This window comes from Mesocricetus auratus, unplaced genomic scaffold (genome assembly GCF_017639785.1).
Source record: "Mesocricetus auratus isolate SY011 unplaced genomic scaffold, BCM_Maur_2.0 Super-Scaffold_15014, whole genome shotgun sequence".
Classification (NCBI taxonomy): Eukaryota; Metazoa; Chordata; class Mammalia; order Rodentia; family Cricetidae; genus Mesocricetus; species Mesocricetus auratus.
This window is the reverse complement of record NW_024429186.1, coordinates 83,635,713-83,660,950: the sequence shown is the minus strand read 5'-3', so window position 1 is coordinate 83,660,950 and position 25,238 is coordinate 83,635,713. Positions and strand designations below refer to the sequence as shown.

At 42.1% G+C, this 25,238-nt stretch overlaps 1 long non-coding RNA gene across 1 annotated transcript; it reads left to right on the top strand.

Annotated features, from left to right (window-relative positions):
* The first annotated feature begins 15,624 nt into the window (after nt 1–15,624).
* LOC110342041 lies at nt 15,625–23,778 on the top strand. Its single transcript, XR_005876374.1, has 2 exons — nt 15,625–15,838; nt 20,800–23,778. It is a non-coding gene; the product is annotated as an uncharacterized LOC110342041 (long non-coding RNA).
* The last annotated feature ends 1,460 nt before the right edge of the window (nt 23,779–25,238 follow it).

Genomic DNA, 25,238 nt, shown 5'->3' with positions numbered 1-25,238 from the left:
AGAAGTCAAACTGTCACTATTTGCTGATGATAAGATCGTATGTGTAAGTGATCCCAACAACTGGCAAACACCTTCAGCAATATAGCAGGATACAAGATTAACTCAAAAGAATAAGTAGTCCTCCTATATACAAATGACAAATGGGCAGAGAAGGAAATCAGAGAAACATCACCCTTCACAATAGACACAAATAACATAAAATATCTTGGGGTAGATTACTTTTGGTAGGATTGCCATTTTTGCTATGTTGATCTTACATATCCAAATGGATCAAAGACCTCAAAATAAATCCATCCACATCCACACTGAATCTCACAGAAGAGAAAGAGGGAAATGGACCACTTTCTAAATAGAACATCAGTAGCACAGACTCTGAGAGAACAATTAATAAATGGGACCTTCTGAAACTGAGAAGCTTCTGTAAGGCAAAGAACATGGTCAACAAGACAAAACGGCTCCCTACAGATCTTCACCAACCCCACATCTGACAGAGGGATGATCTCCAAAATGTACAAAGAACTCAAGAAACAAAACATCAAACTACCCAATAATTCAATTAAAAAGTGAGGTACAGATGTAAATAGAGAATTCTCAACAGAACAATCTCAAAAGACAGAAAGACACTTAAGGAAATGCTCAACATCCTTAATCATCAGGGAAATGCAAATCAAAACCACTTTGAGATCCCATCTTACACTACTCAGAATGGCTAAGGTCAAAAGCACCAATGACAGCTTATGCTGGAGAGGATGTGGAGAAAGGGGAACACTCCTCCATTGCTGGTGGGAGTGCAAACTTATACAGCCACTGTGGAAATCAGTGTGGTGATTTCTCATAAAAGTAGGGATCAACTTACCTCAAGACCCTGCAGTATCACTGTTGGGCATATACCCATTCACACCACAAGGAGACTTGTGCAATTATGTTCATAGCAACATTATTTGTAATAGCCAGATCTTGGAAACAGCCTAGATGCTCCTCAGCTGGAGAATGGATAAAGAAAATGTGGTATATTTACACAATGGAGTACTACTCAGCGCTAAGAAGCTATGGCATCCTAAAATTTGCAGGCAAATGGACAGAACTAGAAAAAAATCCTAAGTGAGGCAACCCAAAAACCAGAAAGACAAATATAGTATGTACTCATCATAAGTGGATACCAGACATAAAGCAAAAGATACCCAGCCTACAATTCTTAACCTCAAAGAAGCTAGAACCCTCTTCCAGAAAGATGAAAGCAGATGCAGAAATCCACAACTAACCAATGGGCCAGGCTCCTGGAGCACAATCAAAGTGAAGGAGGAGCGATAATATGAACAAAGGAGTCAAGACCATGATGGGGAAACCCACAGAATCAACTGACCTGAGTTAGTGAGAGATCACTGACTCAGGTCTGACAAATGAGGAATCTGCATAAGATCAAACTAGACTCTCTTAATATATAGGTGACAATGGTGTGACTGGGACAATATGTGAGGCCACTGGCAGTGGGTCCAAGATCTAACTCTAATGCACAAACTGACTTAGTGGAGCCCATTCTATACGGGGAGATACCTTGCCCAGCCTAGACACAGGGATGTGGGGGTGGAGAGGAGCCTTGGTCCTGCCTCAAATAGATGATGGGACAGACTTAGTAGACTTCCTAGGGGAGGCCTTACCCTCTCTGTGGAGCAGATGGGAAGAGGGGGGAGTGGAGGAAGTGGGAGGGAAGGAGGGAGGAGGAACTGAGATTTGAATGTAAGAAATAAAGAAAAAATAGAAGAACTGCTGAAATATTCAGTAACAAAGGACCAAAGTCTTCACTGAAATAACAAAAGTTATAGTTAAAAACAGCAAACTGATTTCAGAGACTAGCTGAGGAGAAGTAACTATGGTACACTCATCCCTAAACAGGGGCATCTATATCATCTCTTCCAGGACTCCGGGGAGTTGGAAGAAGGTGAGACGCAGACAATGGAGAGGAGGGCTGTGACTAGGCCTGCACAAGGTTGGGCCTGTCAACACTCAGCCACATGTAGGAGAGGGCCTTCTTGGGAGCTCTGTTCCCATACCTTACAGCAGAGAGACTGTGGATCATGAAAGGCAGGTTTGACAGAGGAGAAAAGACAGCCTTTTTCCAAATTCCGAGAAAGACCTGGAAGCCTCAGTTTTATCTAGAAGTTTCAAAGAGCTGGTAGATTCTTGGTAATTTAAGTTTATCCTGTGGTTTCCACTATGGTGCCAAGTTGACAAAGGGCACCTTTGTCGGTGGAAACACAAGTCCATCTCTAGACTGGACTTCCTTAACATATGAAGGTGTGAAGGGGGGGGGGACCAATGAGGAGAGGAAATGAGAGAATGCTAGAAAGAACTAGCTGAAACTTTTAAAGTTTATTGAGCCATAATTTATACATAGAACAATGTAGAACAATTTTTGCATAGTTCTGAGTTTGAGAAATGTATTCAGTTGTGTGTCTGTCTATAACCAGCATCAAGACCCGGCACAGTTGCTGCCTGTCCCCAAATCTCCTCGTGCCTCCCCTTTGTGGTTCATCCTTCCCCTATCCATCTCTTAACCACCCCTTGGTAACCATGAAACTGCTTGAGTGTCACACAATTGAGAACTTGGTTTGGCTCACTTAGTCATATTAGATTTGAGATTTAAAGAGGTTATTTGTATATTTGATTGTCTATGTATTGTTTCTTATTAGAGAGTAGTATTTAAGTTTATTTATCTATCCAATGGTTTACTGGCTGAGGTTCAATTGTTTTTCAGGCTTCGATGGTTGTAAATAAAACAATTATAATGAACATATAACTGGGTATGTAGTTAACCAGTTGTTCCAGATTTACTAAATAAAAGATTATTTCTTCTCAATTGGACTGCCTTGTCTCACTTGGTAGACATCATCTGGCTGTGCATATGGGGACCTTTCCTTCTCCTTTGAACCTCTTAGTTTATCGTTCAGAAAATGGCTCCCCGTCTCCATTGCTGCAGTCTCACAGCAAGCCTTGAAATAAGGCAACATACAACATAAACCCTCCACTACTGTGAGTCTTGAAAAACACAAACAAAAACAAAAAAAAACTCTTAGGCTGTTCTAGACCCATTGGATTTCTGTCAGATTTTATTGTCACCATGTCAACATCCCCTAAATATTCTTACTAGGATTTTTATTGGGATTGTGTTGGATATATAGATAAATTAAGGAAAAATTAGTAAGTCAACAATACTGTCATCCATAAACATAGTTAATTTTTCATTTGTTTGGTTCTTTCTTATCAGGGGCTTATAGTTACTAACATATAAGATGTATATTTTAGTAAACTTACTAGCAAGAATTTTATTTTGGATGCAGTGTGAATGTTTTTGCATTTTAAAATGCAATCTTCAGTTTTTAATCATTCATTGCTCATAGGTAAATACACAATTGATTTTTGAATTTTGTTCTTGCATCCGAAGATCGCTGTAAGTTCACTTATTAGTTTTAGTCACTTTTTGTAGATTCCTTGGGAGTTTCTTCACATAGTCACATTACCTTCCAATAAATAAAGAGACAAATCAAAGAATAGGAAAAATATTTACAAAATATCGCTGCATACCTAGTAAAATTAGAATGTCTGACCATAGTAGTATTATGGGAGATGTGAAAAAGTGGAGAGCTTGGACATTGTTCAGTGCTAGACCTACTTTGGAAAATAGTTTGGCAATAAATATATATGTTTAAATTTTAAGGTATGTGGAAATACCTATTGAAATATGCATTATGTTTGTGTGCATGTATGTGTACATACATGTACACAGTATGACCCAGCTATTCTATTGATAGGCATTTATTTACTTCAGGTCAAGGAGAGTTTACTCTATACAAAGACACACATGACTGTTTGAGGTGTCTTTATTTGTCATAGCCATACACTGAATACAGCCCATCTCCTACACATCAGCGGGTCATCTCTGGTTTAGACACATAATGGAATGTTATGCAGTAATAAAAGGTAATGGACTATTGATAAACGCTAAAAGTGAATTGATCTCAAAATAAGCCAGCCCAAGGGAGAAAAAAATATTTATTTATTTAATTAAACATGATTTTAAAAATGCAAACTAATGCATGGTGATGGAGGGTGGGTCAGCGGTTGCCTGGCTATAAGGAGGTGTATGGGAGGAGAGATGGGAAGAAAGGAGTGCATGGGACACAAGGAAACTTCCTGAATGGTGAGTGTGTTCATTGCTTCATAATAGATTAAAGCTTAAGAAATCATATACCTTAAACATGTGTGACCATTATATGTTAGCGATTACTCAGTAATCAAAGTCATAGGTCTTCATTAAAAACACCGTTTCCATGAGTCTGTATTTCACTTTCTAGCACCTATTAATGGCCAGCATATTTTACAAGTCCACTGAATTGCAGTTAGTCATTTGCTACTAGGTCTTCACTTCTTTTCCTGTCTCATTCATTGCCGTTCTAGTTTATTGACAGAGACAGCAAAGCGAGGGACATTCAGAGACTACTTCTAGAATGAATACAGAATATTGACAGCCTCCAACCGACACAGGAGGACACAATCTTCTTTAATCTCAAATATAAAGTCCTTTTGTTGATTCAGATAATGAACATTACATGGTTTCCTATCATGAACTTGGCCCTCAGGATGCCCTGATAAAGACTTAGTTTTTATTTTATTGTCATGCTCTCAAGCCTTACAGCCATACGAGTGAAGAAATTGTGTATTATCAATGCTGTGATAAAATCAACAAAGGAGGACACTTGCCCTCTTGGGACAACTGCATAGACTTCCCAAAAGGCAGTGAGCCAGGACTGAGCATTCCTGGATAAGGAAGGAGTGCCATGTGTCTGAAAAATAAAGAACACCTGACCCAGAGGCAATAAAGAATGAACAAGAATGGGTGGGAAATATCATAATCATAGACATTCCAACCGGATCCTTGTGTCAACAGCAAAGCTGGATGTGACAGGAGGATAGATAGCAAATAGGACTAAAGGCTACAGGAAACACTGGAAATAAATTATGAAGACTGGTGTGGGGGGACAGACCGGATGTAAACCATGTTAAGTGGTGAACAGGCTATGACGTTGTTTCACACCATGGAGCTCTATGTCAAGTTGTGTTTTGAAAGATTGCAGAGAGCGTGGCTTTGCTTGGGCAAGAGGGTAGTAATAAGAAAACCAGGAGACTGGTGAGAGCCCTTGAAGTACTTCAGGTCGGGAGCAAAGGAAGATGAAGGGGGCTTGGCTGACTCGGGACTGTTGGGGGTTAAGTCAGCATCTCTCTACTCAGATACTCCGTTTCTTCCATTCCCAAGAAGACCACGCTTACAGAGGCACAACAGTGTCCAATCTTCCTAAACCTGTGAACTTTCTAAATTCTCTGAGTCACGTTGTCTGTGCTTTACTTTGAAATACCTCAGCACAGATGCTGTGTAATACGCAGAGAGGTATATTGCTTATAATTCAAGTCCTAGGGCCAGTTAGTCATTATCTGAAGAAACCTAATCAGAAAGAAACACGGAAGGGAGTTAGTATCCGAAATGGTTTTAACTAGACTCAAGTCTGCAAAGTAGGCAACTACTTCATCACTATCCATCAGACGTGCACAGCAGGTTGAGTCAGTAGACAAGGATAAATGGGAGTAGAAATATAATTGGTCATGGCTTCCAGATCCACATGCGTCTGGTAGGGTAGCTAGGAAGAGCACATAAAGAGGTGCTTTGTCTGTTCCCTTGACTGTCAGACTACAGAAACAGAGGACCCCAAAGAAGGAGGGATTTCTCCAAGAATCTCATGTTGGGAGAAAGAAAAGGCTTGTGGAAGGGGAGGACAGGGTGGGACTTTCCTTCAGGAAGATTGTCCACGGTTCTAACCACTTGTCAGACCATCTTCCAGGATAAGACTGATGGGTCATTGAGGGGTGGAACCGTAACTTGACCAAAACTGCATAAATGTGCACATTCTTGATCCTCTATTTAAACATTATCCTCAGCTCATGATCCTGAAGGTGGACTGGAGGGGATCACCGGTCTCTTTGTCTTCTTTCCAATGTAGCTACATTCGATAAATCTCCCTTTCCTGCCTGTCTTCATTGACTTCTTGAGACAGGTTGCAGAGGTATAGACAGGGTATAGACTGTGACCCAAAGTTTGATAACACATGTATTCAACCAACTTTATACTAGAAATATTTGGGGGGAGGTTTCATGTGTACTGAACATGTAGGGCTTTCTCTTGTCATCATTCCCTAACAGGTTCAGCATGACAACTGCTTACATAGCATTCCCGTTGAATTGAGCATTATGGGCCATCCAGAGATGACTTATTACACAAAGAATAAAAAGGCATGTGTAGGTTTTATGCAAGTAATACATTATTTTATATAAGGAACAGGAGCATATATGCATTTTGATATCCAAGAGGGTTCTGGGCCAAGTCTCATGGATACTCACTCATTTGTGATGTTTGCCAATTGAAGCAAACCTTTGATGCCAAAGGTTAGAGATGCAGAAGTGAGTTCACGAAGACAGGTAGGTGTGCTCATTCTGCCTACCCAAGGTAGATTTATCTTTGGGGTTCAATTCCCCATTCTTTTATGGTAGCCCACCTCTGGGTAGTGAGATGAGAGAGAAGAGTTCTAGAAATACTCCTGCTCACTGAATCACATGGTTTAAAACCAATAACTTCCTCTCAGGAGCCTCTTGACTTCCCACACCAGCTCCAGTAAATTTTGCTCTTGTGGTTACCCCCCCCCACCCTACAAGCCAGTCTTTTCTAGAAAATGCTTTGTGGTCTCCCAGTCTCCAGACAGTTCATCTTCAACTCATATCTCTAGATGTCTTGGTTGACACAGCTACTGATTCAGGTCTTTGTCATTCTCAAGTTACTTAGCTTGAGATAATTGACCTCTCCCACTAGATGACAAATTCTAAGGTATCAGGAGTGCTCTTTCGCTTCTTCCATCCTACACTTTACTGACTGGACTGGACTAGCACTACCCTTAGTATGGTACACCATACTGGCAAATACAGCAGACATCATAGTTCCAGCCTAAGAGAATGTCCAGTTGAACTAGGGGCAAAACAAAGAAATGGGCAATTACAAGAGACAATGGCTAGGAATCTGTGAATCTGTCCATCCATCCATCCACCCACCCACCCACCCACCCATCCATCCATCCACTTCTTTGCTTCTTCTCCAATGCATGTTTTCCTGTTAGTGACTAGGGGGTACATATCTGTTCACCATGGACTCCTCTTTCCTTGTTGGCTGTAGTCCAGGAAAGGGGCTGCATAGGAGAAGGGAGCTGAAGTGTCAACTGTGAAACTTATGGAAGAGGAACCCTGAGGAAGGGAGAGTCATGTGGTAAGACTGTGTCCACCGTTAGCTCATGCTGAACAATATCCAGAGCTGCTCCTGTCTCCAGCACAAGACTTTTCTTCTCCCCCCTTCCCTACTCTTTTCCTTCTTCTCTTTCCTCTCTCCCTCACCCTCCCTCCCTTCCTCCCTTTATAGTACTAAGGATTAAGTACCAAAGCTTCACACGTGCATTTTAAAAAGCACTTTGCCATTGAGATACAACCCTAGCCCCAGTTTAAGGTCTCTTAAAGAAGCAGATAACCAAGCAACAAACTCACAGTACCAGAACACCTGTCATGTTGTGCATATGGCGAAATCTCCTGCGTTTTCAAGATGGGATTCTTTTGGGGAACAACATTTGATGCCAGAAATTTCCCAGGAAATTGGCTGTTGTGGAAGGTGTGTGTGAAATAGTCACTCACTTTTAAACAGCTGCAGTGGGCTTGGGGGGGTTGGGTGATGGAAAAGCCACCCATCCCTGTGAACAGCTGTGGGGAGGTCAGGACCCATGAAAAGGAGTGCATTCCATCTTGTCTCAAGTTCAGAGAGCTCAAGTCTGTCTTATTATCCATAAGGCATTAGTTTGGCGGCTACCGGACATTTTGGCCTTGGCAGTGGATGTCTCTTATCTAAATAACCTGGGCCCTAGTCTATTGCTATTTAGATAAGGATGGCAGGTGTGGCTACCGAATATCTGGAGGATTAAGGGAAGTAAATCTCTTTGACTCTTATACATGGTAACAGAAGTCTTCTGTCATTTTGTCCTCACTGTTGGTTGAATACCTAAGACCATGAAAGAACAAACTAAGGGTGCATTCAGTATGGACTGAATGGCCCTCCCCACAGCTTTCCTGTGTCTCTGTCTTGGATTCTTAACCCCTTGAGCTAGCCTTTCCCTCATCCACACTCCCCCTCTCAGATACAAACCCGGGGCTACTCTGGCTGTCTTCCATTGTAGCCCTGCAAAGACAGCTTCCAACAGAGGCTGGGACAACCTCTCCTCTTCCATGTGAACAGCTGTGTGTGTGTGTGTAACAGCCACTGTTTCCTGTGAACAGCTCTGTGTGTGTGTGTGTAACAGCCGCTGTTTCCTGTGAATAGCTGTGTGTGTGTGTGTGTAACAGCCGCTGTTTCCTGTGAATAGCTGTGTGTGTGTGTGTGTGTGTATGTGTGTGTGTGTAACAGCCACTCTTCCCTGTGAACAGCTGTGTGTGTGGAACAGCCACTCTTCCCTGTGAACAGTGGGCTACTCAGCGTTGGTGTTTGGTGAGAAGCCCTAAAGTAAACATTTCTCTCAATGCCTAGGATTCCCCCACAGCACATGACAGGACTGGCGGATTCATTAGCCCCTCGTATCTGTGTCCTGCTAAAGCTAAGGGGAGGCCAGGGCACAGCAAACCGAAAGTTTCCCATTCTACAGCTGGGCCTGAGCCTCAGTTTCCTAAAACGGCAAGAGAGACAGCACATGCGTAGAGATGAGGGAGATGGCATGACCCCGGCCTGGGCCAGCCCCCGTGGCACCTCAAGGCAGTGACAAGTCCTGGGACTTGTGCAAACATGCCCAAAGATGGGAGAATTCCATCCTCAGCCAGTTCCTGGTAACCCCAGCCAAGCAGGGATGGACAGTGTGGCTGATGCTTGTTTAACCAATTATGTTTGAGATGACCTGTTGCTGAAACTCCCCTGTTACTCTCAAGACAATAAATGTTCTTGCTGATTGCATACACGGATAGTGGTCTTTTGTGGGACTTGTCCAGGACCCTAACAGAAACCACCAGACTGACCACTCCACGGGTAGGAAGAAAGGATTATTTGGAATCAAACTGCAAAGACTATCTCTTCTTAGGGGCTTGGGGGCGTGGCAACATGGTGGAAAAGCAAAGGCAAGCAGATTTTATGTGACAGTCAGCGAGTGGGGTCTTTGAGCAGATACAGCTGCTGAGACTGACCAGTGTCATAATCCAGACAAAGCTGGCTCTGTCCCTTGGTCCCCTAGGAACCTGGCACAGTGTGTCAGCCCCTCTGCGCATGGCAGGCAGTACCCTGGCTCGGTACACAGGTGCCAAGGTCCCTTTAAGAGGCAAGCTCCGCCCACTTCCGCTGTGCCTCTGAGGAGGCAGCTCTCTCTCTCCCTCTTTCTCCCCCCTCTGTCTCTCCCCCTTCTTTCCCTCTCTCCCTCTCCTCTCCCTCTCTGTCTGTCTGACCCCTTCTCTCCCTCCCTCCCTCCCTCCCTCCCTCCCTCCCTCCCTCTCTCTCTCTCTGTCTCTCCCCCTTCTCTCCCCCTCTCTGTCTCTCCCCCTTCTTTCCCTCTCCCTCCCTCCCTGCTTCCCTCCCTCCCTCCCCCCCTCTTCCCTTCCTTTACCCCCTTCCCTTCCCTCAATAAACCTTCCACAGAAGTTCTGTCTGTAGGACTCTGTCTATCTCTCACCTGCTGTTTGCCTCTCGCTTGCCGTGGGATCTGCCGAGCTCCCTCTAGAGCTGTTTTCCTAACAACCAGGAATTAGATACCCTTGCTGGAGGTGGCTGACTTTTGGTGTGGATCAGGGAGTTTCCTAGTAAACAGAACCTGCCTCAGGAGCCCACTTTTCTAGTACTCCCCTTCGGGTTTCTGTCGACCCAGTGACAATCCTTCTTCTTGTCTCACCAGAGTCCTTCTGATGGGGATATTGTTGTGAGCACCGGCATTCTGGGCATTGATTTGGACTTACCGCTGGCCAGCCCCAAAGCTTGCTACCCGTACCAAGCCCGGCTGTTTAGAGAACTAAGAGTGTCAGGTCAATATGAGTCAGCAGAATTCTGCAAAAGGCCAAAGTAAGAGGAACTGGCCGTGACCTCTGTCGTGGCTGGGCATCAGGATAGGGCAGTTTTAAGTCTCTGGAGTTCCCTCTGGTGGGCGGGAGCCAGCTGTGAAAGCTCAGTCCCCGAGTGACACGATCCGGGCCACCTTTAGTTCCCTGCCAACTACAGGCTGCTCCCAGGAGAAGGGCTTCCCGTGGGACTTTACAGGCCTATCAGAATGCCAGGCAGGAGGACTTGCAGTACCTGGTAGCAATGATCAAATGCCCAAGGACTTTCCACAAAGCAAAAGTGTGGTTTTAGGAGCTGGAAGACGGCTCTGGCAGACGACCTGAGGACACAGCACTGTGGTTTACTGCTGTAAGAGCCGTTAGTTGTGCTTCCCACAGAGGCTGATCTTACACAACACAGCACACTCTCTGCTCTCTGCTACCTTTCCTCTTTTTGCTTCCTGTGGGATACACGCAACAGACTATATGATAGGTGTGGGCAATTCCAGTGTCTCAGCAGGGAACAGTGGTTTCAGTCTGCCACTATGTGATTCCAGTCACTCTTATTTTTCCTATCCACTGACTGTGGCTTCAGCAGTCCAAGAGGCTAGGCATGGCCACCTGCCCCCCCACGTGCCAATGATGGAATGTATGAAGAGGGCATTTATCCAATAAGCCACTCTGAGAAGAGAACAGGTGACGTGGTCCAGGGACACTGCCCATCCTGCAGGGTCCTGACGTTAGGTTCGGGTTTAAATAGAGGACAAGAGGAATGATTAATCAAGCCATCCTGCTCAAGATGTGGTCCAGCCCATCATTGCTCCAACCTCTCAGATCTGGTCTGATTAGTTGTTAATTTATCAGTTGCTGTCCTTACCCCAGGGAAACAATCTGGTTCTTACAAAATATTGTTTCTGTTCTAGGGTTCAGCCCCACCATCATCTAATGGGATTGTTTGTTCTGTGAGGCTTGCTCTTCCTGGAATCCAAGGTTTTAAACAATGGTTTATATCTGTGTCATCAGCCTTCAAGGGAGATGAGATAGGTTAGGTATGCAGTTAAGCAGAAGACTGAGCCAAAGAAAAGACAGCAGACACAGAGTGAAGGCTGACATATGAGGTGCCCATTCTTTAGCCACCTTGGGAGTCTAAGGGAGGAATCAGTGTTTCTTAACAGTAGCACAATCAAGTGCTCATTTCAATTTCCCACTTTGTATTTGAACTTTCCTCAACTTTGAAGGAACTAGGGCATTGGTCAATCTGACTTTATAGCTTTCGTACCCTGGAGAAAAGCTAATACATATTAAAGGCACAAGCTGTCATGGCTGAGACATGGAGATGGTTACGTATGGAAATGTGTGAACCACTACAAAGCCGAATGACAAGACCCTGCATGGTTTAGGGTGCCTCTGGGCCTTCCTGCTCAACAATTCATATATGTCATCCTGAGCACTCAGATTTTCTTTAATAACCAGTGGCTTTGACAGCAGCTGTATCCTAGAAGCCACCAGGCTAGCCCACTTCAAAATACTTTTGAAAATTTAGTTTACAAACTAGGTTTCCACATTACTTTTTCATTCTTTGTTTTCAGTTAGCAATGCCTACACTGTCTCACTCATCCCCCAGCCTCTATGCCCACTTAAATCTTTCCACAATGTGGTTTGAATAATATTCTACATAGGCTCATGTGTTGAATACTTGGACCCAGTTGGCACAACTGCTTGGGAAGTATTAAGAGGCGTGGCGTTGTTGGAGGAGGCATGTCTGCAGGGGCATTGGGGCTTGCCAGTGTCCCTCTCTTCCTCCTACTCGTGGATTAAGATGTGACCTCTCAGCTGTTCCTGCCACCATGCCTTTGCTCTGCCAGCATGGACGCCAAACCTCTGAAATTATATTCTAGTTATATAACTTGCCTTGATGGTGGTGTTTCATCACAGAAGTAGAAAAGTTGACTGAGACACACCCCCAGTATCCCTCATATCTGCGTTCACGTCGTATATGTTCTGTTCTCTCCCTCTATTTACACCTCTGACTCCTTTATAGCATTCTTGACTCTCTGGATGCTACAAGCTATTCAGTCAAATCTGAAAACTTGAAACTAGGGTCCACATACAAAAAGAACATGTGACATTTGTCTTTCTGGGGCTGAGATATCTACTCAGAATATTTTTCAAGTTACATTCTTTGCCAACAAATTCATTTCAATGTTAGAGGTGTGTGTGCATGCATGTATATACTTTGTACTGGGTCAGATATTATAATTAGTTTCATTTTCATTTGGATCTCATTTTCCTCAACACCATTTTTTTTGTCAGTTTTGCCCAAGACCAGGTGGCTGTCACTGTGGGAGCTTACATCCAGATCTCCAATTGATCCCATTACTTCACGTGTCTATTTCTGTGCCAGCACTATGTTATTCTTATTACTATGGCTTTTTAGTATAATTTGAAGTTGAGAATAGTGAAAGTTGTACTAGTGTTTTTAATTTTTCGGGATTTCTTTGCCTGCCAGGGGTCTTTTGTGCTTTCATAAGAATTCAAAGTGTAGCTGGGCAGTGGTGGCGCACTCTTTTAATCCCAGCACTTGGGAGGCAGAGGCAGGTGGATCTTTGTGTCTTTGAGCCCAGCCTGGTTTAGAAGAGCTAGTTCCAGGAAAGCTACACGAGAAACCCTGTCTCAAAACAAAATAAAACAAAACAAATAAACAAACATAAAAAGCAAATTCGACAATTATTGTTTTACTTTTTCTGTGAAGAACTGTGTTCAAATTAATCTGTGGATTGATCTCGGCAGATAGGAATTTTCAAACATTAACATCAGCCCATGAATGGCAAAGTCTTTCCATTTTCTAAAGTTTTGCTCAATTTCCTTCTTTGGTGGTTAAAAGTTTATGTTGTACAGGATTTCTACTGCCTTGGTAAGGTTTATTGCAAGGTATTTTATTATTTTGAGGCTATTTTTAATAGGATTGTCTCCTTGATTTCTTTCTCAGTTGTTTATATTGGTATAAGGAAGGTATATAGAAAGGTATCTAGGCAGATAGGAAGGTGTATAGGAAGGCCACTTGGTTTTTTGTGTTAAGTCTGCATCTTGTCACTTTGCTAAAGGAATCATCAGCTCTGGTCAGGTAAGGTACAAGAAGTTCTGTTTTCCTGTGTTTGTAAAGGGTTTCTCTGTGTCAAAAACCAGAATGCATTATAGAAGAGTGTTCATGGGCTTTTGAGAAGACTGAGTTCTGCAGGGTTTGGAGGCAATGTTTTCAGAGTCTCTTAGGTTCATTTGAGCTATGGTGCCAATTAGCTCCATTGTTTCAGCTGTTTGACTTCTTTTCAAATTCATTCAGGCATATACTAATTTCTTTGAGCATGTTTATCATCATTCTTTTGAGTTCTTTTGTCTGGAATTACATCTTAGTCACTCTTGTTAGGGCCATTTCCTCCAGGGTCAGTAGATTGTAGAAGAGATGTGTTTTGGATTTCATACAACTTGTGCTTTTACATTGAGATTTGTTGATCAGGGCTTATATCATCCTGAGTTATAAATGTTGCTTGGTCACCTTTCTTCTTTCCGTTGGGTGTTTGCAATGTTCAGAGGGCCTAGAATGTAGTAGGGCTGTGGTGGATTTTCCTCTGTGAGACTAAAGTTCAGGACACCAGACTCCATCTCTCACTCTCCCCTGCAAAACAGTCACTATTCATGTGCAGATCTCCAGAAACAAGTTATAATTACTTACACAATAATCTCCCCTTAAGGGGTGTGGTGATTTGAATAAAAATGGCTCCTGTAGGCCCATGTGGCACCACTGTAAGGAGGTGTGACCTTATTGGTAAAAGTGTGTCATGGGATGCAGGGGTCTGGGGGCTTTGAGGTTTCAGAAACTCAAGTCAGACCTAGTGTCTCACTGTCTCTTCCTGCTGCCTAAAGATCTAGATGTAGAACTCTTAGCTGCTTCTCCAGCACCATGTTTGCCTACATGCTTCCTGGCATGATAATGACTGTAAGCCAGCCCCAGTCAAATGTTTTCTTTATAAGCGTTGCTGTGGTCATTGTGTCTCCTCACAGCAATAGAAACCCTAGCTAAGACAAGTGGTAATCATTTTATACGGTAAGGGCCATTGACAGTACGTGTATACTAATGCATTAGTTATTGAAGTTGAAGGAAGGAAGAAGAAGAAGGAATAAGCCACAGTATGATGGTTGTTAATGGACTGATAGAAAGAGCATAGTAGAGGGGAATGTAATAAGAGGGGGAACTCCAGGGCCAAAGCCAGTGTGCATATGTGTGTGTGTGGGGGGGATAAGGGGATTCTGGCTAAAAGTAGACTGAAGAGAAAGAGTTAAGACATGCCATCAGATGGCAGAAAAATCCCATGTGTCAGGAGGCTGACACATAGGAATCACTGCAAACCAGGCCACACAGTGCTATTTGGAAGAAGAAAAAGCCAAAGGAAACCAAAGGGAAAGGGGATGGAGTAGATAAATGAAAACCAACTACAGGAGCACAGAGTGGCTCAGAAGGCCTGCTAAAAAGGCCTTGTGCTTTAAACATAGATGACATACATGTAGAGGGAGGGAAATGTGTGTGTAGACACAGGGCGTGAAGACTGACCCAGTTGTTAGCTCTCATTCCCTTGAGCTCCTTTCCTGGTACTGGGAGGTCTTCTGTGAGGGAAAATCCCATTCTCTCCTGAGGGAGCTTTCTGAGTTCCACAGGTGGAGCAGTGGTCAGGTTACACCCCTGCAAATTCCTTCCGGTGTCCAGTTGAGATGGGCTCTGCCTCTGTGCAGCTCTGGCTAAAGTCCTACAGACTGCTTGAAGTTGGTGTGGTTTCCCATGTAGTTTTGGTGCTCACTAGATTTCCAGTCCACTGACTACCATTCAGATCTGTTTCCACTGTCTCCCCATGTTTTGCTTGTCAGATTGCAGTGTATAGTGCCTCCCTACTTGGTCTGAGTTTCCCAAGTGCATATTCTCAAGCTACTGAGGTACAGTGGGAGCTTGCCAAGGGGTAGGACCTGTAAAATCAAACCTGTGCGTCTCTGCTTCACCAAAGTGAAGGGGAAGGACAAAAAAAATCTCTAGTCCCAGAAGCTGTTGGCACCATTGATGGGGCATGTCCTGTATACGTGCTTCTCTTATTGGTTGATGAATAAAACACTGTTTGGCCAATAGAGGCAGGAAGATAGGCAGGACTAGGAGGTGAGGAGAATTCTGGGAAAGGTAGTTAGAGAGAAACCGAGAAGAGATGCCATGTAGCTGAAGAAGGAAAAGCAGGTCTGGAAACTTCTCCAGTAAGATAAGGGCATGTAGAAATACTTACCTTTATAGAAATGGGTTAATAATGAAGACAGAGCTAGTAAATAAGAAGCCCTAGATATTGGCCAACAGTTTAATAATGAATATAACGAGCGTGTGTGTGTGTGCGCGCGCGTGTGTGTGTGTGTGTGTGTGTGTGTGTGTGTGTGTGTGTTTATTTGGGCCTGAAGTGGCAGGACCTGGCAGGACAAGAGAATTAAGCAACAGATCATTGCACATGTTTTCTCTGTCTGAGGTTAGCGCGTACAAATGGCTAACACACAAAAAGGGATCTTTTCTTCTGGTTCTGCTCAGCACAGTTGTAAATAGATTTCTTCGGCAAATAATCCAGATTCTGGCTAGGCTCAGCCTCTCCACCCCATCTTTAATATGTCAATTAAAGAGGTAAGTTTTTAAAGTATGTCCTTATGACTCTCTGGATTTTCTCAGTGTCTGTTGTTATGAAACAAAACCCCTTTTCATTTCTGGTTTTATTAATTTGGATATTCTTTCTCTGCCTTTTAGTTAGTTTGGATAAGTGTTTGTCTATCTCGTTGATTTTCTCAAAGAACCAACTCTTTTATTTCATTGATTTTTTGTTGTGTTCTATTTTATTGATTTCAGCCCCCACTTTGCTTATTTCCTGTCATCTCCTCCTCTTGGATGTGTTTGCTTCTTTTTGTTCTAGAGCTTTCAGGTGTGCTGTTCAGTTGCTAGCATGTGATCTCTCCAATTTCTTTATAAAAACATTCAGTGCTGTGAACGTTCCTCAGTACTGCTTTCATTGTGTCCCATAAATGTGGGCATGTTGTACATTCATTTTCATTGAACCCTAGGAAGTCTTAAATTTCTTTCTTGATCCATTTATCATTCATTAAAGAGTTGTTCAGTTTTCTTGAGTTTGTAAGCTTTCTGTTGTTTCTATCCAGCTTTAATCCATGGTGGCCAGATAAGATGCAAGAAGCTATTTCAATTTTCTTGTATGTATTGAAACTTGCTTTGTGTATGAATATGTGGTCAATTTTGGAGAAAGTTCCATAAAATTCTGAGAAGGTATTTTTTTGTGTATGTTTGGATGGAATGTTCTGTAAATATATGTTGAGTTTATACCATCAGTTAGCTCCAGCATTTCTCTGTTTAGTTTTTGTCTTGAAGACCTGTCCCCTGGAAAGAGTAGGGTGTTGAAGTCTCTCACTATCAGTGTGTGAGAGCCAATGTGTGATTTAAGATGCATTAGTGTTTCTTTTGCAAAAGAGGTACCCTTGTGTTTGGGGCATAGATGTCAAGAATTAAAATGTCATCTTGGTGGATTTTTCTGTGATGAATATGTAACTTCCTTCCTCATCTCTTTTAATTATTTTGATCTGAAGTCTATTTTATTAGATATTAAAATGGCTACATCATCTTGCTTCTTAGGAACATTTGCTTGGCATATCTTTTTCCAACCCTTTATTCTCAGGTAATGTCTGTCCATGATTATGAGATGTGTTTCATGTATGCAGCAGAATAATGGATCCTGTTTGCATCCATTCTGTTAATATGTGTCTTTTGGGGGGGGGGTTGAGACATTGAGAGATAAACAATGATTATTAATTCTTGTTATGTTGTTGTTGCTATTGATGGTGGTGGTGGTGTGTGTGTGTGTTTGTGTGTGTGTGTAGTTTTGCTGGTGTGAGATTATTTATTTCTTGTACTTTCATGGATATAATTAACCTCCTTCATTCTGGATTTTTCTTCTAGAACCTTCTATAAGGCTGGATTTGTAGATAGATGTTATTTACATTTTACTTTATCATGGAATATTTTATTTTCTCCATCTATAATGACTGAAAGTTTAGCTAGGTGTAGTAACTTGGGCTGACATCTGTGGTCTCTTAGAGTCTGCGGCACATCTGCCCATGCACTTTCAACTTTTAGAGATGCATTGAGCAGTCAGGAATAATTCTAATAAATTTGCCTTGGTATACTAGTTGCTCCTTTTCCCTTGTAGTTTTCAATATTCTTTCTTGTTCTGTTTATTTATCAAGATCATATAAACAAGTTAAATGTACCTAGTGAAATAGAAGCAGTCATTAGATCTCCCAACCCCCCCAAATCCCCCAAGAAGAAAAAAGCCCAGGACCAGACAGTTTTAGCACAGAATTCTATCAGACTTCAAAGAAGAATTAACACCAATAGTCATTAAATTATTTCACAATTTTCCCAATTTATTTTATGAGGCCACAGTCATCCTGCTACCCAAAGTACAAAAAGACTCAACACAAAGAGAATTGCAGATTCATTTCTCTCATGAATATACATGCAAAAATATTCAATTAAATACTTGCAAAATGAATCAAAAAACACATAAAAAAGATCATCTATCATGATCTAGTAGGTTTCACCCCAGAGATGCAGGGATGCTTCAATATAAGAAGAGCAGCAAATTTAATCCACCATATAAATAAACTGAAAGAAAGAAACACATGATCATCTCATGAGATGCCAAAAAGCCTTTGATAAAAATCCAACAAATCTTCATGGTAAAAATATTGGAGAGAATAGAGATAGAAGGGACATGCCTCAATATAATAAAGGCAATTTGTGGCAAGCCTTATAGCCAACATCAAATTAAATGGAGAGAGACTCAAAGCAATTTCAGTAAAATCAGGACAAGTAAAGGCTGTCCACTCTCTTTATATCTATTCAATATAGAACTTGAAGTTCTAGTTAGAGCAATATGACAACTAAAGGAGGTCAAAGGGATACAAATCAGAAAGGAAGAAGTCAAAATATTGTTATTTGTAGATAATATGATAGTATACATAATTTGTATAGCTGAAAAACACTTTCAGGAAAGTGGCTGGGTATAGGATTAACAAACAAACAAACAGAAACAAAAAGTAGTCCTCCTAGATACAAGTGACAAATGGACTGAAGAAGAAATCAGGGAAACAAAGCCCTTCACAATATCCTCCAACAATATAAAACATCTTGGGGTAACTCTAACCAAGCAAGTGAAAGACTTGTATAATAAAACTTCAGTGTTTGAAGAAAGAAATTGAAGATGATATCAGAAGATGGAAGACCTTTCATGCTAATGAGCCAGTAGGATTACCATAGTAAAAATGTCCATCCTACCAAAAGCAATCTACAGATTCAAGCCAATCTCCATCAACATTCCAACACAATTCTTTACAGAACTTGAAAGGGAAATTTTCAACTTCATATGGAAAACCAAAAAGCCCAGGAAAGGTAAAACATTCCAGAACAAAAAAAGATCTTCTGTAGGTATCAACACCCCTATTTCAAGTTGTATTCCAAAACAATAGTCATAAAACACCATATGGTGTTGGCATAAAAACAAACAAGTTGATCAATGGAATCAAACTGAAGACCCAGACATAAATCTGCACAACTGATTTTTTTAAAGATTTATTTATTTATTAAGTATACAGTGTTCTGTCTGCATATATGCCTACAGGCCAGACAAGGGCATCAGATCTCATTATAGACGGTTGTGAGCTGCCATGTGGAATCCGGGTCCTCTGGAAGAGCAGCCAGTGCTCTTAATGCTGAGCCATCTCTTCAGCCCCCACATTTGATTTTTAATGAAGAATCCAGAATTATACAATGGAGAAAAGAAAGCATCTTCAACACTGGTCTAACTGGATGCCTACATATAGAAGAATGGAAATCTGTGGATTTATATCTGTCATCCTATACAAAATTCAATTCCAAGTGGATCAAAGACCTTAACATTAAACAAGATAAATTGAATCTGATAGAAGAGAAAATGGGAAGCAGCCTAGAACACAATGTCACAGGAGATAGTCTTCTGAACTGACAGCACAGGCACTAAGATCAACAATTAATATATGTGACCTCATGAAACTGAAAATTTTCTGTAAGGCAAAGAACACCATCAATAGGATGAAACGACAGCATACAGAATAGGAAAAGAGTTTCTCCATCTCCACATCTGATAGAGGTCTAATATCCAAAATACATAAAGAACTCAAGAAATTAGATATCACAAAAACCCCACAAGTAATCCATTTAAAAGCGGGGTACAAATCTAAACAGAGAATTCTCAATAGAGAAATCTCAAATGGCTGAGAAGCACTTAAAGAAATGTTCAACATCCTTAGCCATCAGGGAAATGCAAAGCAAAATTGCTTTGAGATTCCATCTTACACCTGTCACAATGACTAAGAGCAACAACACAAGTGACAACTCATGCTGGTGAGAATTGGAGTAAGGGGAACACTCCTCCATTGTGAATGGGAGTGCAAACTTGTACAACCACTTTGGAAATCAATACGGTGATTTTTCAGAAAATTGGGAATTGATTTACCTCAAGATCCAGCAATACCACTCTTGGGAATATACCCAAAGGACACTCCATTCTACCACAAGGACACTTGCTCAACTATGTTCATAGAAGCTTTATATGTAATAGCCAGAACCTGGAAACAACTTAATGTCCCCTAACTGATGAATAAATAAATAAAACATTGTACATTTACACCACAAAGTATTACTTAGCTGTTAAAAATGATAACATGAAATCCTGAGGCAAATGAATGAAACTAGAAAAAAATCATCCTGAGTGAGGTAACCTAGACCCCGAAAGACAAATATGGTATATATTCATTTAAAAGTGGATATTAGTTGTTTAGTAAATGTTAATCAAGCTACAGTCCATAGACTCAGAGAAGTTAGGTAAAGAGGAGGGCTCTAGTGGGAATCATGGATCTCCCTGAGAAGTGGAAATAGAATAGATTTTATTGGTAGACTGGGGGTGGATGGTGTGGGAGTGGGAAGGGTCAGGTGGGGTGGAGAGGGATGGAGGGTGAGAGAACAGGAAGAGATGATTGAAATTGGGGGGCTCTGTGGATGGTATGGAAACCTAGTGTAGTAGAAACTTCCTGGAATCTATGAAAGTGACCCTAATAATGGAGGACAGCACCCACATAGTTCACTGAGCACAGGGAGGTTGAGCAGACGCCTGCATAGAGCCTTCACCCCTACATTCTAATCTCTTTGGCATGAAACGGTACCTTGCAGGCTACAGAAAAAGAATTCTGAGACCAGCACAGCCATAAATCCCTCCACCTACAATCTGTCCTGCCTGCAAAATGTTCTGGGGCAGTAGTGGCTCAGAACTTGTGGGAGTGGCCAATGTCTGGTTTAACTTGAGCCTCATGCCACAAGAGGAAGTTCATGCCCTATACTGCCTGGATGGCCTGGAACTGGAGACTGGATAGGCCAGAGTCCTAGAGCAGAACCAAAGGGGAATAACAAAGATGATGATGATGATGATGATGATGATGATCTTAAAAGTCAATAAAACAATTCCTAATGAAATTCTGCTATACTCATAGATCAGTGCCTTGATCAGTTGTCATCAGAGGCTTGCTCTGACAGCAGATGGGAGTGGCAACAAAGACCCTCAGCCACACATTCTTTGGAGAGTCTAAATTGAAGATACCATCCTGTCCCTCCCCTACGAGATCATGGAACCCTGCAGAAGAGGAGGAGTCAGAGAGGATGGAGGACCCCAGGACAAGGCCAATCAGATTGACTAAGCAGGACACTGGGCTCACAGAGACTGAAGCAGCAACCCAGGGTCTGCATGGGTTAGGACTCTGCATGTTACACTGTTAGGTTTATGTTTTGTGACAAAGGGTGTGTCTCTGATTTTTTGCCTCCTATTGGGTTGCACTGTTCAGCCTCAATATGAGGACTTTTGCCTTGTTTTATTGTATCCTGTTTTTCTTGTTTGGCTGTGGACTCTTACAGGCCTGCTCTTTTCTGTAGAGAAAACCGATGGGAAGTTGTTCTGGGGGAGAGGGAAGGTGGGGAAATTCGGAGGAACAGAGGGAAGGAAAACTGTGGTAGGGATGTATTGTATGAGAGAGAAGAATCTGTTTTTAATAAAAATTCATTTAAAAGATAAGTAATAGTGAGAAAGAGAAAGGTAGATTTATTAACGTGTGACCTCATAGGGAAGCTCTAAGGGGCTCTAGTGGTCAGATCAAGAGCTGTTGCTACTCTCGGAGAGGATCCAAGTTCAGTTCCCAAGGGTCTACATAGAAGCTCATAACCATCTGTGACTCCAGTTCCAGAAGATTCAATGCCCGTTTCTGACTGTCGTGGGTATTGCGTGTACATGGAGCACAGACACACACAGGCAAAACACTCATGTACACATATACATGTGTATGTTTAAATAAATAGATACATTTGTGTGTGTGTTTTAAAATGAAAGAAAGCCTCTAATTTAGCCTCTGATTTGTCTTACAATTTTCAGAGGTTTTGAGTTTGTGACCACCACAGCAGGGAGCATGGCAGCAAGCAGGCAGACATGTCACAGGAGCAAGAGCTGAAAACTTATATCTTTATCCACAATCGTGAGGCAGAGAGAGCTAACTAGGAATGGCTGGGCTTTTGATTTGATTGCTGGTGTTTTGTTTTGTTTTCTTTTCCTTTCTGAGACAGGTTTTCACTGTGTACCCCAGCTGTCCTGAAGCTTGCTCTGTAGACCAGGCTGGCCTTGAACTCAGATGCCTGCCTGCTTCTCGTCTTAAGTACTGGTATTAAAGCATGTGCCACCACTGCCCAACGGGCCTGGGCTTTTGAAATATCTTCTCCAATAAAGCCACACCTCCTAATCTTTCCCAGAGAGTTTCCTAACCGGGGAGCAAGCATTCAAATACACGAGCCTGTGGACATTCTCAGTCAAGCAGCACTGAGGTAGAGGAGGATAGACACAGGGCAAGCTTCACGGGTTGACATCTGGTGACTAGCCCCAATCTGAGCTGCCTGAGAGCCCTCAGCATCTTGTTAGCTCACCAGATGCCATTATTACTTTGAATCATCAAAGCTCTATGTCAGGCAAGGGGAAAGACCATGTGTGGCATATAATTTCTATCCTCCCAATAAGATGCCACCATTGTAAATGACTCACAATGATTTTGTTCTTGCTGGGATGTCCTGCGTACTTCCTTTTGTATTTTCACACATGAGGAAGCCACTCCAAAGCTTTGTGTCATGAGGTGTCCAGCCAGTGTCTCATGTCTCCTTCCTCTTTAGTCCTTGCCCTGTACTTCTCTCTGTACATTTCCCTTTTATCGAGCATAGATTCTCTTCTCATACTATTATCTTGATCATAGTTCCTGTCCCCTCACACCTCCCAGTTCCTTCCATCCTCACTTTCCTTATGGTTCATTCCCTCTCTGCCTCTCATTTAAAAAGAAAAGGCTTCTAAGAGATGACAACCCAACATAAGAAAGTAAAATGTAAGATGAAGCAAAAACGATCATATGAAAGGTGGACACAGAAGGAAAGCAGTCCCAAGAACAGGCAACAGTGTCAGAGAACCATTTATTCTTACAGTCAGGAGTTCTACAAAAATATACTAAGCTAAAAGCTATAATATATACACAGAGGATCTGCTCCAAACCCAAGAAGGGCCTGTGATTGCTGCTTCAGTATTTATAAGCTCATATGTGCCTTACTTAATTGATTCAGTAGAACATGCTCTCCCAGTGTTGTTTATCCCCTCTGGCATTTACAGTCTTTCTGCCTCCTTTTCTGTGGGATTCCCTGGGCTCTAGGGGGAGGAATATGATTGAGAAAGCAAGACACATGTGTAATTAGGTAGTCCTGGTCAAGAAGTGGTCCTGCCATCATTAGCCCCCCCTGTTAAATAAACTCTTGGTGGCAATCTAGTGACTGTCATCACTATAGTGGGTTAACCTTATTTCTGGAGGATAATGACTTCTGTCTCTTTTCTTGCCCTCATGGATAATTACCCTTCTCTGAGAGGGAATGGTTGTATGTCCCCTGAGATTTATTCCTCCTGGAGTCCAAGGTGACTGAAAGTTTTGAACAATTTAGTTTTGTGTCTTCAACCTTGAAGGAAGATAAGAGAGGTTAGGTATGCAGAGTAAAGCAGGAGTCTGAGCCAAAGCAAAGACAACAGAAACAGAAGGAAGCCTACAGCCAGACTCTTATCCTGCTTTTACTGCCTATGGGCCAAAGTGAGGAGACAATGGTTTTCAGCAAAAACAAAACAAAACAACAACAAAAAACAGCTTTTAACTGTGGTGTTAAGTGATATTGAAAAGTGATGAAATTATACTTTATATATTAATAACAGTAATAATATGATAGACAAGTATAGTATAGAACTTTGGCGATAGAAGCAGGAAGATCATGGGTGTAGTCAGCCTAGACTACAACGAGGCCGTGCCTTCAAAAAAAAGGAAGAAAGCAAGCAAAAAGCATAAGTTCATGTTAGAGTAAGACCACTTTATTTTGTATGACAATAAATGCTTATTAAAACACTTTAAAATCTCCTTATAGGCCTTACAGTGTTTTTCTGTTAGCATTTTTTAAAGAAAAAGCTAAAGCTCAGAGATTTTATATGGTTTAGCTAAAGTCATGAAAGTTGAAAGTTGCAAACCCAGACCTAAATTTTTTCATTTTGTATTCTGTCTGTGCTGGCTAGTCTTACATCAACTTGACACAAACCAGAGTTATTTGGGAATGTTCTGGGTCTGGAGTCATTAAGAGATTCACCATTCTGAATATGAATACATTTTTACTCCAATACTTCTGCCAGATACTCATGGTGCCGGAACTGCACACAAAAATGTTCTCAAGATTCAGGTCTGCATTACATTGGCCAGAGGTTTGAAAAGGCAAAGCTCACAAGGCTCTGTACTTCCTGTCTACCTGTAATTAGGCACACATCCACCTACATGTTGTTAAGGGCAAGCAAGCTTGTTTACAGAAGTGAAAACACATGGTTTGTCATCTTACATGAGCAAGTCCAGGCATATAAGCACAGCCCCCAGCATTCTGGGAAGTTGTCTGTCCAGTGTTGGTGGTGCACACTTTTAATCCCAGCACTCGGGAGGCAGAGGCAGGTGAATCTCTGTGAGTTCGAAACCAGCCTGGTCTACCGAGTGAGTTCCAGGACAGGATCCAAAACAATACAGAGAAACCATGTTTCAAACAAACAAACAAAACAAACAAACAAAAAAGAACTGTTCTGATGGTCCCACACAATACTGAGGCCCTCTTGAAGAGAGCACCTGAGAGATGACCTCTAAGACCCAGTGACCCAATACTAAGTCCTGCCTCTCAGTTCAATATCAGCCCTCAACTCTGTTTATCTCCTGTCAATTATAGCCTCATGAGTCCCCTGAATGACTGTCTCAAGGTGACTGACCTGATTCAGTCTATCAAGCTTGACTTGACTGACATCTGTTGGTGACTCCAGATGAGGTAGTGTTCATCCAAGATAGAATCAAGTATGCAGGGGCAACAGAGACTATCCAAAATAAGACTATCTGGGCACAATCTTCAAGCAGAAGAACCCCAGCTCAACAAGCTGAGCTTTTAGCTTTGACTCAAACATTCCCCATGGGGGAAAGACAAGACTATCACCACATACACTGATAGTTAATATGCTTTCCCCATGGCCCATGTCTATGAGGCCCCAGAGGATTGCTAACTTCAGCAGGAAAAGAAATAAAAAATAGAGAAGACAAATGACACCAAAAAAGGGAAGTCCACAGATGCCAGAGGCAACAGAGTCACTGGCTTGATGGCCCGGGAAGTAGCCTTAGAACCAGTGGAGCCTCTCCAAGTCTTGGTAGCCCTGCCAGAGACCAGCTTACAAGTACGCCCAAAATATAACCTGGAAAAACTGACTGGGTGACATGGGAACTAGAAAAACAGGATAAATGAGGATATTGGATGCTACTGGATAACTGAGCCATCTATCACATGAGTCTGGAAGGATAACTGG